The 17,758-nt window shown below is 33.0% G+C and overlaps 1 non-coding gene across 1 annotated transcript; it reads left to right on the top strand.

The window, feature by feature from the left end:
* The first annotated feature begins 5,673 nt into the window (after window positions 1-5,673).
* Window positions 5,674-5,777, top strand: LOC112719513 (small nucleolar RNA R71). The gene has a single exon (XR_003161812.1). It is a non-coding gene; the product is annotated as a small nucleolar RNA R71 (small nucleolar RNA).
* Window positions 5,778-17,758: the final 11,981 nt, after the last annotated feature.

Genomic DNA, 17,758 nt, shown 5'->3' with positions numbered 1-17,758 from the left:
ATTGAAACTTGAGGTACAGCAGAGCTCCACACCCTTAATCTATGGTGTGCAGAAACTCCACCGTTAAAAATACATAAGTGAAAGGTTCAGGCATGGCCGAATGGCCAGCCCTCCCAAGGTCTAAAGTGATCAAAAGATGTCTAATGCAATAGTAAATTATCCTATTTATACTAGACTAGCTACTAGGGTTTACATGAGTAAGTAATTGATGCATAAATTCACTTCCGGGGCCCACTTGGTGTATGTTTGGGCTGAGCTTGATCTATCCACGAGCTGAGGCTTTTATTGGAGTTGAACGCCAAGTTATGACGTGTTTTGGGCGTTCAACTCCGGGTCGTGACGTGTTTCTGGCGTTTAACTCCAGACAGCAGCATGTACTTGGTGTTGAGCGCCACTTTACGTCATCAATTCCCGAATAAAGTATGAACTATTATATATTGCTGAAAAGCTCTGGATGTCTACTTTCCAACGCCGTTGAGAGCGTGCCATTTGGAGTTTTGTAACTCCAGAAAATCCATTTCGAGTGCAGGGAGGTCAGATTCCAACAGCATCAGCAGTCCTTTTGTCAGCCTTTTTCAGAGTTTTGCTCAAGTCCCTCAATTTCAGCCAGAAATTACCTGAAATCATAGAAAAACACACAAACTCATAGTAAAGTCCAGAAATGTGAATTTAACATAAAAACTAATGAAAACATCCCTAAAAGTAGCTTAAACTTACTAAAAACTACCTAAAAACAATGTCAAAAAGCGTATAAATTATCCGCTCATCACAACACCAAACTTAAATTGTTGCTTGTCCCCAAGCAACTGAAAATCAAATAGGATAAAAATAAGAGAATATACTATAAATTCCAGAATATTAATGAATATTAATTTAATTAGATGAGCGGGACTTGTAGCTTTTTGCTTCTGAACAGTTTTGGCATCTCACTTTTTCCTTTGAAGTTTTGAATGATTGGCTTCTCTAGGAACTTAGAATTTTGGATAGTGTTATTGATTCTCCTAGTTAAGTATGTTGATTCTTGAACACAGCTACTTATGAGTCTTGGCCGTGGCCCTAAGCACTTTGTTTTTCAGTATTACCACCGGATACATAAATGCCACAGACACATGACTGGGTGAACCTTTTCAGATTGTGACTCAGCTTTGCTAGAGTCCCCAGTTAGAGGTGTCCAGAGCTCTTAAGCACACTCTTTTTGCTTTGGATCATGACTTTAACCATTCAGTCTCAAGCTTTTCACTTGGACCTTCATGACACAAGCACATGGTTAGGGACAGCTTGATTTAGCCGCTTAGGCCTGGATTTTATTTCCTTGGGCCCTCCTATCCATTGATGCTCAAAGTCTTAGATTCTTTTTACCCTTGCCTTTTGGTTTAAGGGTTATTGGCTTTTTCTGCTTGCTTTTTCTTTTTCTTTCTATTTTTTTTCGCAAGCTTTTTACCTTTCACTGCTTTTTCTTGCTTCAAGAATCAATTTCATTATTTTTCAGAACATCAATAACATTTCTCTTTGTTCATCATTCTTTCAAGAGCCAACAATTTTAACATTCATAAACAACAAGATCAAAAATATGCACTGTTCAAGCATTCATTCAGAAAACAAAAAGTATTGTCACCACATCAATATAATTAAACTAAATTCAAGGATAAATTCGAAATTCATGTACTTCTTGTTCTTTTGAATTAAAACATTTTTTCATTTAAGAGAGGTGAATGATAAATGGAATTTATTCATAGCTTTAAGACATAGTTACTACATACTAATGATCATGAAGTAGAAACACAAAATAAACATAACATAGAAACCGAAAAATAGAAAGAAACAAGAACAAGGAATGAATCCACCTTAGTGGCGTCTTCTTCTTGAAGGACCAACAATGTCCTTAAGCTCTTCTATGTCCCTTCCTTGCCTTTGTTGCTCCTCCCTCATTGCTCTTTGATCTTCTCTTATTTCATGGAGAATGATGGAGTGCTCATGATGTTCCACCCTTAATTGTTCCACATTGTAGCTCAAATCTTCTAAGGAAGTGTTGAGTTGTTCCCAATAGTTGTTGGGAGGAAAGTGCATCCCTTGAGGCATCTCAGGGATTTCTTGATGATGAGCTTCCTCATGCATCTCTTGAGATCCGTGGAGGGTCTCTCTTGCTTGCTCTATCCTCTTCTTGGTGATAGGCTTATCCTCCTCAATGGAGATGTCTCCTTCAATGATAACTCCAGCTGAGTAACATAGATGGCGAATAAGGTGAGGAAAAGCTAGCCTTGCCATGGTGGAGGGCTTTTCGGCTATTTTGTAGATTTCATTGGAGATCACTTCATGAACTTCTACTTCCTCTCCAATCATGATGCTATGAATCATGATGGCCCGATCCATAGTAACTTCAGATCGGTTGCTTGTGGGAATGATGGAGCGTTGAATGAACTCCAACCATCCTCTAGCCACAGGCTTGAGATCCAGTCTTCTTAGTTGAACTGGCATGCCTTTGGAGTCTCTTTTACATTGAGCTCCTTCCACACATATGTCCATTAGGACTTGGTCCAACCTTTGATTAAAGTTGACCCTTCTAGTGTAGGGGCGTACATCTTCTTGCTTCATGGGCAAGTGGAACGCCAACCTCACATTTTCCGGACTAAAATCTAAGTATTTCCCCCGAACCATTGTGAGATAATTCTTTGGACTCGGGTTCATACTTTGATCATGGTTCCTAGTGATCTATGCATTGGCATAGAACTCTTGAACCATTAAGATTCTGACTTGTTGCATGGGATTGGTTAGGACTTCCCAACCTCTTCTTCTAATTTCATGTCGAATCTCCGGATACTCATTTTTCTTGAGCTTGAAAGGGACCTCAGGGATCACCTTCTTCTTTGCCACAACATCATAGAAGTGGTCTTGATGGCTTTTGGAGATGAATATTTCCATCTCCCATGACTCGGAGGTGGAAGATTTTGTCTTCCCTTTTTCTTTTCTAGAGGATTCTCTGGCCTTAGGTGCCATTGATGGTAATGGAAAAACAAAAAGCTTATGCTTTTACGACACCAAACTTAAAATATTGCTCGCCCTCGAGCAATAGAAGAAAGAAGAGAAGAAGAAGAAGAAGAAAATATGGAGGAGAGTGAGGGGAGATGGATTCGGCCAAGGTGTAGAAGAGGGGATTTGTGTTGTGTGAAAATGAAGTAGAATGGAAGGGTATATATAGGGAAAGGGGAGAGGGTAGGTTCGGCCATTTAGGGTGGGTTTGGGTGGGAAAGTGTTTTTGAATTTTGAAGGTAGGTGGGGTGTATGGGGAAGAGTGGGTGGATGTGAGTGATGAAGGGGGTAATTGGGAAGAGGGATTGAAGTTGATGGGAAGTGTGACATGGGGAAGAGTGAAATAGGATTAGGAGGTAAGGTGGGAATATGTTAGGTGGGGATCTTGTGGGATCCACAGATCCTGAGGTGATCTTGTGGGGTCCACAGATCCTGAGGTGTCAAGGAATTACATCCCTGCACCAAATAGGCATGTAAAATGCCTTTGCATACCATTCTGGCGTTTAAACGCCGAGGTGATGCACGTTCTGGGCATTCAACGCCCATGTGAAGCATGTTCTGGGCGTTCAACGCCCATGTGTAGCATGTTTCTGGCGTTGAACGCCAGTTCCATGCTTGTTACTGGTGTTCAGTGCCAGCTTTTCTCAAGGCACATTCCTGGCGTTCAAACGCCAGAATGTTGCTTGTTTCTGGCGTTCAGCGCCAGATTCATGCTCTGTTCTGGCGTTAAATGCCAGTCTGTCCTCCCTCCAGGGTGCAAATTTTTTTCTGCTATTTTTTATTCTGTTTTTAATTTTTATGATTTTTTCGTGACTCCTCATGATCATGTACCTAATAAAACACAAAATAACAATAAAACAAAATAAAATAAAAATTAGATAAATAAAATTGGGTTGCCTCCCAACAAGCGCTTTTTTAATGTCAATAGCTTGACAGTGTGCTCTCATGGAGCCACAAAGGTGATCAGGTCAATGTTGTATAGTCTCAACACCAAACTTAGAGTTTGGATATGGGGTCTTAACACCAAATTTAGTGTTTGGTTGTGGCCTCCCAACACCAAACTTAGAGTTTGACTGTGGGGGCTCTTCTTGACTCTGAATTGAGAGAAGCTCTTTGTGCTTACTATCTTTTGTCACAGAGGGATGGCCATGTACCTTGAGCACAAGGTAGTCCCCATTCAATTGAAGGACTAATTCACCTCTGTTGACATCTATCACAGCTCCTGCTGTGGCTAGGGAAGGTCTTCCAAGGATGATACACTCATCCTCTTCCTTCCTAGTGTCTAAGATTATGAAATCAGCAGGGATGTAAAGGCCTTCAACCTTTACTAACACGTCCTCTACTACTCCATAAGCTTGTCTTAATGACTTGTCTACCAATTGTAATGAGAACAAGGCAGGTTGTACCTCAATGATCCCCAGCTTCTCCATTACAGAGAGTGGCATAAGATTTATCCCTGACCCCAGATCACATAGAGCTTTTTCAAAGATCAATGTGCCTATGGTGCAAGGTATTAAGAACTTGCCAGGATCTTGCTTCTTTTGAGGTAAAGTTTGCTGAATCCAGGTATCTAGTTCACTAATGAGCAAGGGAGGTTTACTTTCCCGAGTCTCATTACCAAACAACTTGGCATTCAGCTTCATGATAGCTCCTAAATATTGAGCAACTTGCTCTCCAGTCACATCTTCATCCTCATCAGAGGAAGAATAGTCTTCAGAGCTCATGAATGGCAGAAGGAGATTTAATGGAATCTCTATGGTCTCTATATGAGCCTCAGATTCCTTTGGATCCTTAATAGGAAATTCCTTCTTGCTTGAGAGACGTCCCAGGAGGTCTTCCTCACTAGGATTTTCGTCCTCTTCCTCCCTTGTGCATTCGGCCATATTGATTAAATCAATGGCCTTTCACTCTCCTTTTGGATTCTCTTTTGTATTGCTTGGAAGAATACTGGGAGGAGTTTCAATGACTTTCTTACTCAGCTAGCCCACTTGTGCCTCCAGATTTCTGATGGAGGATCTTGTTTCACTCATGAAACTGAAAGTGGCCTTTGACAGATCAGAGACTAAATTGGCTAAATTAGAAGTGTTTTGTTCAGAATTCTCTGTCTGTTGCTGAGAAGATGATGGAAAAGGCTTGTTATTACTGAGCCTATTTCTTCCACCATTGTTAAAGCCTTGTTGAGGCTTTTGTTGATCCTTCCATGAGAAATTTGGATGATTTCTCCATGATGAATTATAGGTGTTTCCATAAGGTTCACCCATGTAATTTACCTCTACTATTGTAGGGTTCTCAGGATCATAAGCTTCTTCAGAAGCTGCCTCTTTAGTACTGTTGGATGCATTTTGCCATCCATTCAGACTTTGAGAAATCATGTTAACTTGCTGAGTCAACACTTTGTTCTGAGCCAATATGGCATTCAGAGCATCAATTTCAAGAACTCCCTTCCTCTGAGGTGTCCCATTATTCACGGAATTCCTCTCAGAAGTGTACATGAATTGGTTATTTGCAACCATGTCAATGAGTTCTTGAGCTTCTGCAGGAGTTTTCTTTAGGTGAATGGATCCACCTGCAGAATGGTCCAATGACATTTTCGAAAACTCAGATAGACCATAATAGAATATATCTAATATGGTCCATTCTAAAAACATGTCAGATGGACACCTTTTGGTCAACTGCTTGTATCTTTCCCAAGCTTCATAGAGGAATTCACCATCTTTTTGTTTGAAGGTCTGAACATCCACTCTAAGCTTGCTCAGCTTTTGAGGAGGAAAGAATTTATCCAAGAAGGCCGTGACTAGCTTCTCCCAGGAGTCCAGGCTATCCTTAGGTTATGAATCCAACCATATTCTATCTCTGTCTCTTACAGCAAAAGGGAAAAGCATGAGCCTGTAGACTTCAGGATCTACTCCATTTGTCTTTACAGTCTCACAAATCTGCAAGAACTCAGTTAAAAACTGGTAAGGATCTTCAGATGGAAGTCCATAAAACTTGCAGTTTTATTACATTAAAGCAACTAGCTGAGGTTTCAGCTCAAAATTATTTGCTCCAATGGCAGGAATAGAGATGCTTCTTCCATCAAATTTGGATGTGGGTTTGGTAAAGTCACCAAGCATCCTCCTTGCATTATCATTATTGGGTTCGGCTGCCATCTCCTTCTCTTGTTCGAAAATTTCTGAAAGGTTACTTCTGGATTGTTGTGATTTAGCTTCTCTTAGCTTTCTCTTCAAAGTCCTTTCAGGTTCAGGATCAGCTTCAACAAGAGTGCTTTTGTCCTTGTTCCTGCTCATATGAGAGAGAAGAAAACAAGAAAAGAAAGAGGAATCCTCTATGTCACAGTATAGAGATTCCTTTATGTTAGTGGAAGAAGAAAGGGGTAGAAGAAAGAAAAGTGAAGAATCCAAACACAAGGGATATATTGGGTTCGGATTTTAGATGAAGAGAGGTGAAGAGAAGTGTTAGTAAATAATTAATTAAATAGAATAAGAAAAGAGAGGGAGAATTCGAAAATAATTTTAAAATAGTGTTAGTAATTTTCAAAAATTAGAGATGAGATAAGATTAAAATTAAAATTTAAAACAAAAAAGAATTTTTGAAAAAGAGATGAGATATTTTTCGAAATTAGAGAGGGAGAAGTAGTTAGTTGGTTTTGAAAAAGATAAGAAACAAACAAAAAGTTAGTTGGTTGATTGAAAAAGATTTGAAGTTTTTAATTTTAAAAAGATAAGAAGATAGGAAGATAGAAAGGATATTTTAAAATCAAATTTTGAAAAAGATAAGATTTTGAAAAAGATAAGATGAAAAGATAAGATTTTTAAGAAAAAGGCATTTTGAAAAAGCTTTAATTTTTAAAATGACTTAACTAACAAGAAACTACAAGATAAGATTCTAGAATTTAAAGATTGAACCTTTCTTAATAAGAAAGTAACAAACTTCCAATTTTTGAATCAATCAGATTAATTGTTAGTGTATTTTTGAAAATATGATAAAAATAAGAAAAAGATTTTGAAAATAATTTGAAAAAGAATTTAAAAAGATAAGATTTTTTTTAAAATTGAAATGTTGACTTGACTTGTAAGAAACAACTAATTTTTAAAAATTTTTGACCAAGTCAACCCAAAATTTTGAAAATTTGGAGAGGAAGAAGGAAAAGATATTTTTTTGATTTTTGAATTTTTAAAGATGAGAGAGAAAAACACAAATATGACCCAAAACATAAAAATTTTGGATCAAAACACTTAATGCATGCAAGAACACTATGAATGTCAAGATGAACACCAAGAACACTTTGAAGATCATGATGAACATCAAGAACATAATTTTGAAAATTTTTTATGCAAAGAAAACATGCAAGACACCAAACTTAGAAATCTTTAATGCATGGACTCTAACAAACGAAAAATACACATGAAAAACAACAAACAACACAAAACAAGAAATCATCAAGATCAAACAAGAAGACTTGTCAAGAACAACTTGAAGATCATGAAGAACACTATGAATGCATGGAATTTTCAAAAAATGCAAGAAAAAAATTTTTTAAGCATGCAATTGACACCAAACTTAAAAATTGACTCAAGACTCAAACAAGAAACACAAAATATTTTTGATTTTTATGATTTTATTAAATTTTTTGGATTTTTATTAATTTTTTCGAAAATAAAGTTCGAAAGAAAACGAAAAAGAGAAGAAAAATTTTGAAAAAGATTTTTGAAAAATTTTTGAAAAGAAAATTACCTAATCTGAGCAACAAGATGAACCGTCAGTTGTCCATACTCGAACAATCCCCGGCAATGGTGCCAAAAACTTGGTGCTGTTGCCGGATCAAAAGAGAACTTGGCGCTGTAGTTGCACGTAAATATAATTAGAACAATCCCCGGCAACGGCGCCAAAAACTTGGTGGACGAAATTGTGATCCTCAAAGTTGGTCTCTTTCAAAAATACACCAAAGAGATCATGGTATGATAAATTGGGATATTGATAATCCCTGGTGTGATCATAACTCCGTTCAGCTTAACCAGCAAGTGTACTAGGTCATCCAAGTAATACCTTACGTGAGTAAGGGTCGATCCCACAGAGATTGTTGGTATGAAGCAAGCTATAGTCACCTTGTAAATCTCAGTTAGGCAGATTAAATGGTTATGGATTTCGAAAATTAATAATAAACAGAAAATAAAATAGGATAGAAATACTTATGTAAATTAATAGTGGGGATTTCAGATAGACGTGTGGAGATGCTAGAATCCTCTCGAATCTCTGTTTTCCTATTGCTTTCATCCAATCCTTCTTACTCCTTTCCATGGCAAGCTGTATGTAGGGCATCACCGTCGTCAATGGCTACTTTTAATCCTCTCGGGAAAATGGTCCTATGCGCTGTCACTGCACGGCTAATCGTTTGGAGGCATCACCCTTGCCGATGGCTACATCCCATCCTCTCAGTGAAAATGGTCCAAATGCTCTGTCACAGTACGGCTAATCATCTGTCGGTTCTCAATCAGGTTGGAATAGAATCCATTGATTCTTTTGCGTCTATCACTAACGCCCAGCCTTCAGGAGTTTGAAGCTCGTCACAGTCATTCAATTCCGGAATCCTACTCGGAATACCACAGACAAGGTTAGACCTTCCGGATTCCCATGAATGCCGCCATCTATCTAGCTTATACCACAAAGATTCTGTTGGGGAATCTAAGAGATATGCGCCCGGCCTAAGGTAGAACGGGAGTGGTTGTCAGTCACGCGCGTTCATAGGTAAGAATGATGATGAGTGTCAGGATCATCACATTCATTAAGTTGAAGTGCAACATATATCTTGGAATAAGAATAAAAGAGAATTGAATAGAAAATAATAGTAATTGTATTGAAACTTGAGGTACAGCAGAGCTCCACACCCTTAATCTATGGTGTGTAGAAACTCCACCGTTGAAAATACATAAGTGAAAGGTTCAGGCATGGCCGAATGGCCAGCCCCCCCCCCCCCCCCCCCAAGGTCTAAAGTGATCAAAAGATGTATAATACAATAGTAAATTATCCTATTTATAGACTAGCTACTAAGGTTTACATGAGTAAGTAATTGATGCATAAATTCACTTCCGGGGCCCACTTGGTATATGTTTGGGCTGAGCTTGATCTATCCACGAGCTGAGGCTTTTATTGGAGTTGAACGCCAAGTTATGACGTGTTTTGGGCGTTCAACTCCGGGTCGTGACGTGTTTCTGGCGTTTAACTCCAGACAGCAGCATGTACTTGGCGTTGAGCGCCACTTTACGTCGTCAATTCCCGAATAAAGTATGGACTATTATATATTGCTGGAAAACTCTGGATGTCTACTTTCCAACTCCGTTGAGAGCGCACCATTTGGAGTTCTGTAGCTCCAGAAAATCCATTTCGAGTGCAGGGAGGTCAGATTCCAACAGTATCAGCAGTCCTTTTGTCAGCCTTTTTCAGAGTTTTGCTCAAGTCCCTCAATTTCAGCTAGAAATTATCTGAAATCATAGAAAAACACACAAACTCATAGTAAAGTCCAGAAATGTGAATTTAACATAAAAACTAATGAAAACATCCCTAAAAGTAGCTTAAACTTACTAAAAACTACCTAAAAACAATGCCAAAAAGCGTATAAATTATCCGCTCATCAGTATGAGAATGTGTGTTGAGTCTCTGCTTGTCCCCTAGCTCTAGTCTGTGTTTCTGGGCCAAAAACTGGGTCCAAACTCGGCCCAAAATCGCCCTCAGTGTTTTCTGCATTTTCTGCAGGTCGCGCATGTCACGCGTACGCGTCAGTCACGCGTACACGTCGATGGTCATCTTCGCGTGTCACGCGTACGCGTCAGGTACGCGCACGCGTTGCTGTGAAAATCTCCAGATCATGCGCACGCGTGAGCCATGTGTGCGGGTCGATGCTCGCTGGTTGTCTCCTTTATTTCTTGTGTTCCTTCCATTTTTGCAAGCTTCTTTTCTATCTTCTAAGCTATTCCTGCCCTGTAAAGCCTGAAAACACTGAACACACAGATCACGGCATCGAATGGTATGAAAGGACATTAAAATACACAATTTAAAGGCTTAGGAAGCAAGTTTTAAATCTCAGAAGAAAATCTGGGAAGGAATTGTAGAATCATGCAAACAGTATGAATAAGTGTGCAAAGACTTGATAAAAACCGCTCAAATTAGCACAAGATAAACCATAAAATAGTGGTTTATCAACAGGCATTCATCATATGCATCTATGTGATATTGTTCGGGTGTGCATATTGTACTTGGTTTGCCTTTGTGATTAATTGTGGTTAACTGCTCATTGTTCTACTTGAAGTAATTGTTTGTCTGTGCTTAAACTTTCTTACATTTGTTTGCGACTGGGATTTTGTTGGACCGTGGTGACTGGTTATTGTTTGGATTGATTGGGCCTAGGGCCGTGGTTGATCATGAGGTGGGCCGAAGGCCATGTCTGTTTGATGTTTCTGGTTTAAAAAAATATGAAAAACTAATATGGTTCAAACTTTTGAATTTTTAAGAAATGAACAGTTTCCTCTTTCAGAAAAGATTCTAGATTTTTTTAGTAAACCTTTATTTTTGAAAAGATGCATAAGGCGGTTATTAATCACTGTAAAGATTTTATCTCGCGTGTCCTGTTATAGTAATTCTGCAACCCTGTAGTGAGAATCCTTTCGAGGATGATGTTCTCGCTCCCCTACAGGTCTTTTCTTTTTCAGGTTACGGACGATGAAGTTCGGAAGAGCTTATTTCTTTTCTGTTAGACGATTTTCTGTATTATTTTAGTATTTATGTTTCCCTTGCCTTTAACTTTGAAAGTTTTGTAAGAGGGATAGGATTTTGATATAAGATGCTTGTATATTAATATGTATGTATATAATATCGGCCTATCAGAGTGGCACAGCCGAAAATGTGATATTTTGATAGTTAAGGTGTTACATTTATCCAACCAATGTGGATATTTATGGAGGAATTGGGTGGAAGTTTGTTGGAGATACGGCGAATTTGCTTCAAATGAAAAAAAATTATATTCTAAAAATTAAAGTTCGGATAATTTATTTCGAAAAATAAAGGTTTTTTATTTTATAATAGAAAAAAATCCAAAGCTTAATTCTAATTTAGAAATATTAGAGTGTTATAAGATAAATTTTAAAAAATATGTTAAATAAAATATTTTTAGATGACACAAATTAGGTCATATCAATTTGGTCTTCAATCATGAGAATGGCTCTGGATTTAGAGGAAGACTTTATATGAAATTTATGAATTATGAACACCGATATGGATATAAAATATGATACTATATCGATTATATAAACACAAATTTTAATTTTTTGTAAGTTATGGAGACACAATATATATTATAAAATATTTTTTAGATAAATTGTATCAATATTTTAACTAATAATGTCTATTATTTTAATTATATAAAATACTTGAAATAATTTTGTTTTGATGAATAATGATATATGCTATTTTTAAACTCATTTGAAGAGTGTAAATTAAGATAAAGTTGGACATATTGACTGATAAATTCCAATTTTGTGATTTATCTTGTGCTTAATTTAGGAGATTTTATCACTTATTCTCACATTTATTCAATGAAATAGCATGATTTTATAATTCTCCCTTGATTTGTGTTTAAGTGTAAAAACATGCTTTTAGACCTTAAAATTGGTAATTTTAATTCACCTTTGATTCCACTAGATACCTTGATGTGTTTGTTAGTGAATTCAGATTGAAAAGGGTTAGGAATGAATCAAAGGAGTGAAGAAAAGCATGCAAAGTAGAGAAATCATGGAAAAACAAGGATTTAGAGTGCATTCATTGACGCGTACGTGCAACAGACGTGCACACGTAGATGGTAAAATGTCAAGCGATGCGTACGTGTGACCCATGCATACGCGTCACTGCTCGCACGTGACTTCATTAAAGTGAAAACGTTGGGGGCAATTTCTGAGCTTCCCAGGCCCAATTCCAATGGATTCCAGAGACTATTTCATGCAGAATTGAAGATTGGACAAGGGGAAACACTTAGTGTAGTTATGATGAACCTTTAGTTAGTTTTCTAGAGAGAGAAGTTCCCTCTTCTCTCTAGAATTAGGTTAGGGTTCTTAGGATTAATTTCTCTTAGATCTAGCTTTTAATTCTTGATTTGATTTAGTTTTCTTTACCATTTCTTGTTCCTACATCTTTGATCTCTTAGCTTTATTTATTATTTCCTTTATTTTGTTATTCTCATGTTCATGCACTCTTGTTCCCTTTTCATTTTCCTTTAATGCAATTTATATTTCATGTTTCTTATTGTTTAGTTGTCTTGTTATTATTGTTTTCTTGCAATTGGTAGTCTTGTTATTATTGTTTTCTTGCAATTGGTAGTTGTAGATTTCTATTTCTTGCAATTTTATCTTGCTTTCTTTTTATGCCTTCCAAGTGTTTGATAAAATGTTTGGTTGGATTTTAGTCTAGATTTTTATACGGCTTGGAATGGTAACTTAGGTGAACTTGAGTTGCTAATGTCCAAGTGATTGATGATTGGTATCCATTGACTCTAGCTTTCACTAATTCAATTAGTGAGTGGCTAGGACTTATGGATTGGGATTGATAAAGCTCATTTGACTTTCTTCCACTTGTTAGAGGGTGACTTAATGGGATTGATCCTTGTAATTATCATATTGTAGTTAGTAACAAGGATAAAGATCCTTAACCATCAACCATTGCCAAGACCTCTTTATCATTTAAGTTTCCATTTACTTTCTTGCAATTTATATTTCTTGTCCCTTATCCAAAAATCCTAAAATATACCTTGCCATAACTAATAATTAAGCACACTTTTCTGCAATTCCTTGAGAGACAACCCAAAGTTTAAATATTTCGATTTATTTTTATTGGGGTTTGTATTTGTGACAAACAAATTTTTAATTGAGAAATTATTTGTTAGTTTAGAACTATACTTGCAACGAGATTTCAATTAAAAAATTCTATACCGATAAATAATTTTCTGTTTATTATTAACACATGATAATATTTAAATATATCCATATCTAAAAAATTATTTTTTAATTTTTTGATATAAAAAATACACATGTCAAAAAAATATTGTATCTAAAATGTATTTGATATATAAATACGACTACTGAGTAAAAGTGTGTACTTTATAGTATGAAACAGATCTAAATAAGATAAATTAGGTCATATCAGTTTGCTTTTTAATAATGGGAATTACTATGTGGATTTAGGGAAAATTCATGAGATATAGCTAAGTAACACAAATGACGTTATCTCAGTTTGGCTTTTAATATTGGTCATGACTATCTGGATCTAGAAAAAGATCTCAAATAAAATACGTCTTTTACCATTAATTTATTATTATTATTATTATTTGGAGTTAGATGTACAATAAATTGATAGCTGACTCATGACTTAATAATAATAATAATAATAGTAACAGAGTCAACTTTTTTACTAACATCTGTTAATTTTTTTTAAATTATTTTATTTATATTAAATTTTAAACTTTACTCTAAATTCTTAATCTTAAATTTTAAATTATAAATTTTAAAATTTAAATTTTAAAATTTAAAAAAATAAAAATTTTAAAATAAAAAACTAATATTAACTAATTAAAATAAAAGTTTATCTATTTTGTGTCTTAAAGACACATATTAAATTTACAAATTAAACATTTTTTTATTAAAAATATAAAAATTTAAATTTTTAATGTATTTATTTTATATTCATTAAATAAAAATATTTAAAAATTTTTATTAATAATAAACTTATCATGGACCTGAAGACACATGTTAGATAAATTCTTAAAATAATTAGTTCTTTATACTCTCTCAAATAATAATTATGATAATTATTATAACCTTAGGTAGTTGCACATAGAGTTCGACAGCAACAAAGTGGTGCTTATTATGGTGAAGGACCAAAGCAATAACTACCTCATAACTCTGTTACTTTCTCCAACATAGCTCGTGTATCATATGCCAGCCATAAGTCATAATAACAAACACAGCTACCACGGCAACAAGGAAACATATCTCACAATTAAAAATATAAGTCACCACTTGCTATACACTAGGAACTTTTGACATTTACATGTATGATTTTATAGGGACCTCCCCTAATATATCATTGGATGATGGGGTCTTCCCTCTTCAATGTGATTTTGATAGTTTCTTTCATAATATTGGTCCTAACATCTATAGTCTTTGGGAAAAGAAAATATATATTGTTTCTTTTAATGTCCTAAGCTTTAATGTCACAGTTTTTGTTGGCAAATAATGTCTTAGCTTTTCCTGTTTTAAATTTTTAGAAAGAATCTAACTAGAAATCATTTTTTGGTAGCTAATTGAAGTCAAATTCTTTTGAAAATTCTTTTTTAACTTTATATTTGCTATTTTTCTTCTCCCTTCTTTCTTTTTTCTTTTTTTTTTATTTCCTTTCAATATCACTTTTAATATCATCATGATTTCATCCTTTATTACCGTTAGTCGTTTATCATTGCTCTCAACTATCTTAAATTTTAAAGTCTAAATCTTAAATTTAAACTTTAAAAACGATAAACGTATTTTTTTGTGAATTAAAAAGGATGCAAGTTAAGGGGAAAAAATTGACAATAAAAAAAGTTGCCAAATATTGACTAATCCAAAATTGGCTCCCTATGTATTTTCTTTTAGACATAATTATATGAATCTACTCAGTTATATAACTAATCAATATTGACAACAATATACGATGAACTATTACATTCTTTTGCTGCCCTCAATTTTAAATGCCTATGTGTATATTTAAAATATTAGTATGATGATCCTTAAAAAAAATGAAAAAGTTTGTACTTTTTTGTTGTTAATTAGTTAAATTAAAACCATTTTTTCCGTGAAAAGAAACGGAACTGAAATACACATGTTTTGAAGAAAAAAACATATCAAGCCCAAAAGTTTATAAGAATTAAAAAATATATGGGAATAATGTTGTGATCCATCAAGATGATCCAAAAAATATAGATTTTTAGTATAATTTTAGAGAACACTATTTCTATTTATAATTTAGAATGATGAGAAATATATTTATGAACAAATAAAAATAATTTTATATTTAAAAAAGATAAATAAACTATAATTTCTGCTCATAAAATTTTAAAATATTGACAAATTATTTATCCATAAATAAAAATATTTTTATCATACAAAAATCATATTTAGATAAGTTTTTGTGTGTCTTTACTGTTAGATGTACATTGATTATATCTTTTTTTTTTTTTTTGTCTATCAGACATCCCATTTTCTTAACAGTACAAAAAATAATTTATATATAAAAATCAGTAATTAAATTAATTATTATATATTTAAATATATATATTATTTTATACACTTTTAACATGTATATTTTATATTGTAATATATATTATATATAGATAACTAATTTAATAATTAATTTTATTTTGTATTATATAGTATAGTTGGTTTTTTATTTATTAAAAAAGAGATTAATTTGATCTGTTACATTCTGTTTGAAAATTTTTAATAGTATAGAATTGAATTAAATTCTAATATTTGGAATAAATTAGTGAAACTATAGAATTGAATTAAATTCCAGTATTTAAAATGTTTATCAAATAAATTAAAGTTTATAATAGACCACTCTACTTTTTATTAATATAACATTATATTTAAATAATAAATATATTTATATATTAAATTATATAAAATAATTAAAAAATTATATTTTTTAACTAATTTTTTTGCTAAAATTGGTTCACCTCTTTAAAATAACAAAAATTAGATTAATCTAAAAATATTAAATTTAAAAATATTATTATTAATTAAAAATAAATAGTTTTTCATAGTTGATTCTAACGACAAACCAACAACAAAAAATAAACATGAATTATTAAGAACTAATTTGTTGAGTGGTCTAATAACATAGCAAGTAAAAAAAAGTAGTTATTAACGGTAAATTATAGCAACTAATTCATGTTATTAAAATGGAACAAAATTATATCATTTTTTACTAGTGTTATAATTGACACAATTTCAGTTGAAATGCTTAGACGTACTGATAAACGTTTGGTGTCATTAATCTAAATTAAACACATAAAATTTATACGTGTGGATAATTTTTTTAGATCTTTATAGTAAGAATTTGATTCCTCTAAAATTATTCACTTACTTTTAAAAAAAAAGTAGCGTAATCTGAACATTTGATAATATAAATGGTTATAATCATATTAAATGAATAAATAATAAATAATTAAAAATGTTATAAATATATTTATTGTTGATGCCCTAATAAGACGTTGGACTTTTGGCTAAGAGTTGGGCCTTTAGCTAAGAATTGGACCCTTGACTATAAATAACTCTTTTCGTATTCTCTAATATATACAATTAATAATAGAATTACCTATCATTATCCCACTCTATTCTCTCTCCTCCTTCTCTCAAACCCTAATCTTTATTTTTATGATACGTTATCAGCATAAATTCTATTATACAACTAAGTAATTATTTTTTCCTTACTACTCACTTTATTTTCTTAAATGTCATTGTCAATTTTTTTTATATACATTCACGTTTCTTTATTTATATATATATATATATATATATACCACACATATTTAACTATTTTATTATTTTTCTTTCATAAATGTATTTTTTCTTTTTTCTCTTTGTTTTAATCCATATATGCATATGCTTTTGTTTTAAATTCATATAAATTCATATATGCATATCATGGAATATCATATAAGTAACGCCATTTTTTTCCTTTCTTCATTTTTGTACGCTGTTTTTTTCTTTCTTTCTTTGATAGTTTTTTATTTTTTTCTTTAGTTTGTTATATTATTATTCTTATTTGATTTATTTATATTATTTATTTTTATATAAATATAACATTTTATTTAATATAAATATTATTTTTTAAAGTGAATGATAATTAATCATATACAAAATTATTTTTTGAAGTGAATAATAATTAATTATAAACATAATCATTTCTCGAAGTGATTGATAACCATAATTATTCCTTTAAGTGAAGATATAGCACCCGTAGTACTAGTATCACAATTTTATTTACATTCTCAGCAATGAATGTATAACTTTAATAGTTTATTTAAATTATTTTTACTATCTTAAAAGGAATAATATATTTTATCAATTTCCTGAAGCAAATTTATTTATTTATTTATTTGTTTATATTTAACATTTTACTTATCTTCCTTTCTTTTTATATGTATTATTAATATTATTATTCTTAATTATTTACTTGTTTTTATTTATAAAGCTATCATGTCAAATTTGTAAAAGTTTGAATTTGTCGCTCTTAATTTAACCGATAAAAATTATTTAGAATGGGCGCTTGATGCTGAAATCCACTTGGTCTCCAAAAAGTTTGAAAATACCATAAAGAAAAAGGTACAATCGTCAAGTGAAGATAAGGTTAAAGCACTAATTTTTCTGCGTCATCATCTCCATGAGGGGTTGAAATTAAAATACTTGACTGTTAAAGATACACAACAACTATGGACAAATTTGAAAGAGAGATATGAATACCAAAAGACTGTATTATTATTGCTTAAATCTCATTATGAATGGATACACTTAAGGTTGCAAAATTTTAAAACAGTCTGTGAATGCAATTCTACACTTTTCAAAATAAGTTCTCAATTAAAATTGTGTGGCAAAAATGTCATAGATGAGGACTTAATGGAAAAAACTTATTCCACATTCCACGCTTTCAACGT

The sequence above is a fragment of the Arachis hypogaea genome, chromosome 10, assembly GCF_003086295.3.
Source record: "Arachis hypogaea cultivar Tifrunner chromosome 10, arahy.Tifrunner.gnm2.J5K5, whole genome shotgun sequence".
In the NCBI taxonomy this organism is placed as follows: Eukaryota; Viridiplantae; Streptophyta; class Magnoliopsida; order Fabales; family Fabaceae; genus Arachis; species Arachis hypogaea.
This window is presented reverse-complemented; position numbering and strand designations above follow the sequence as displayed.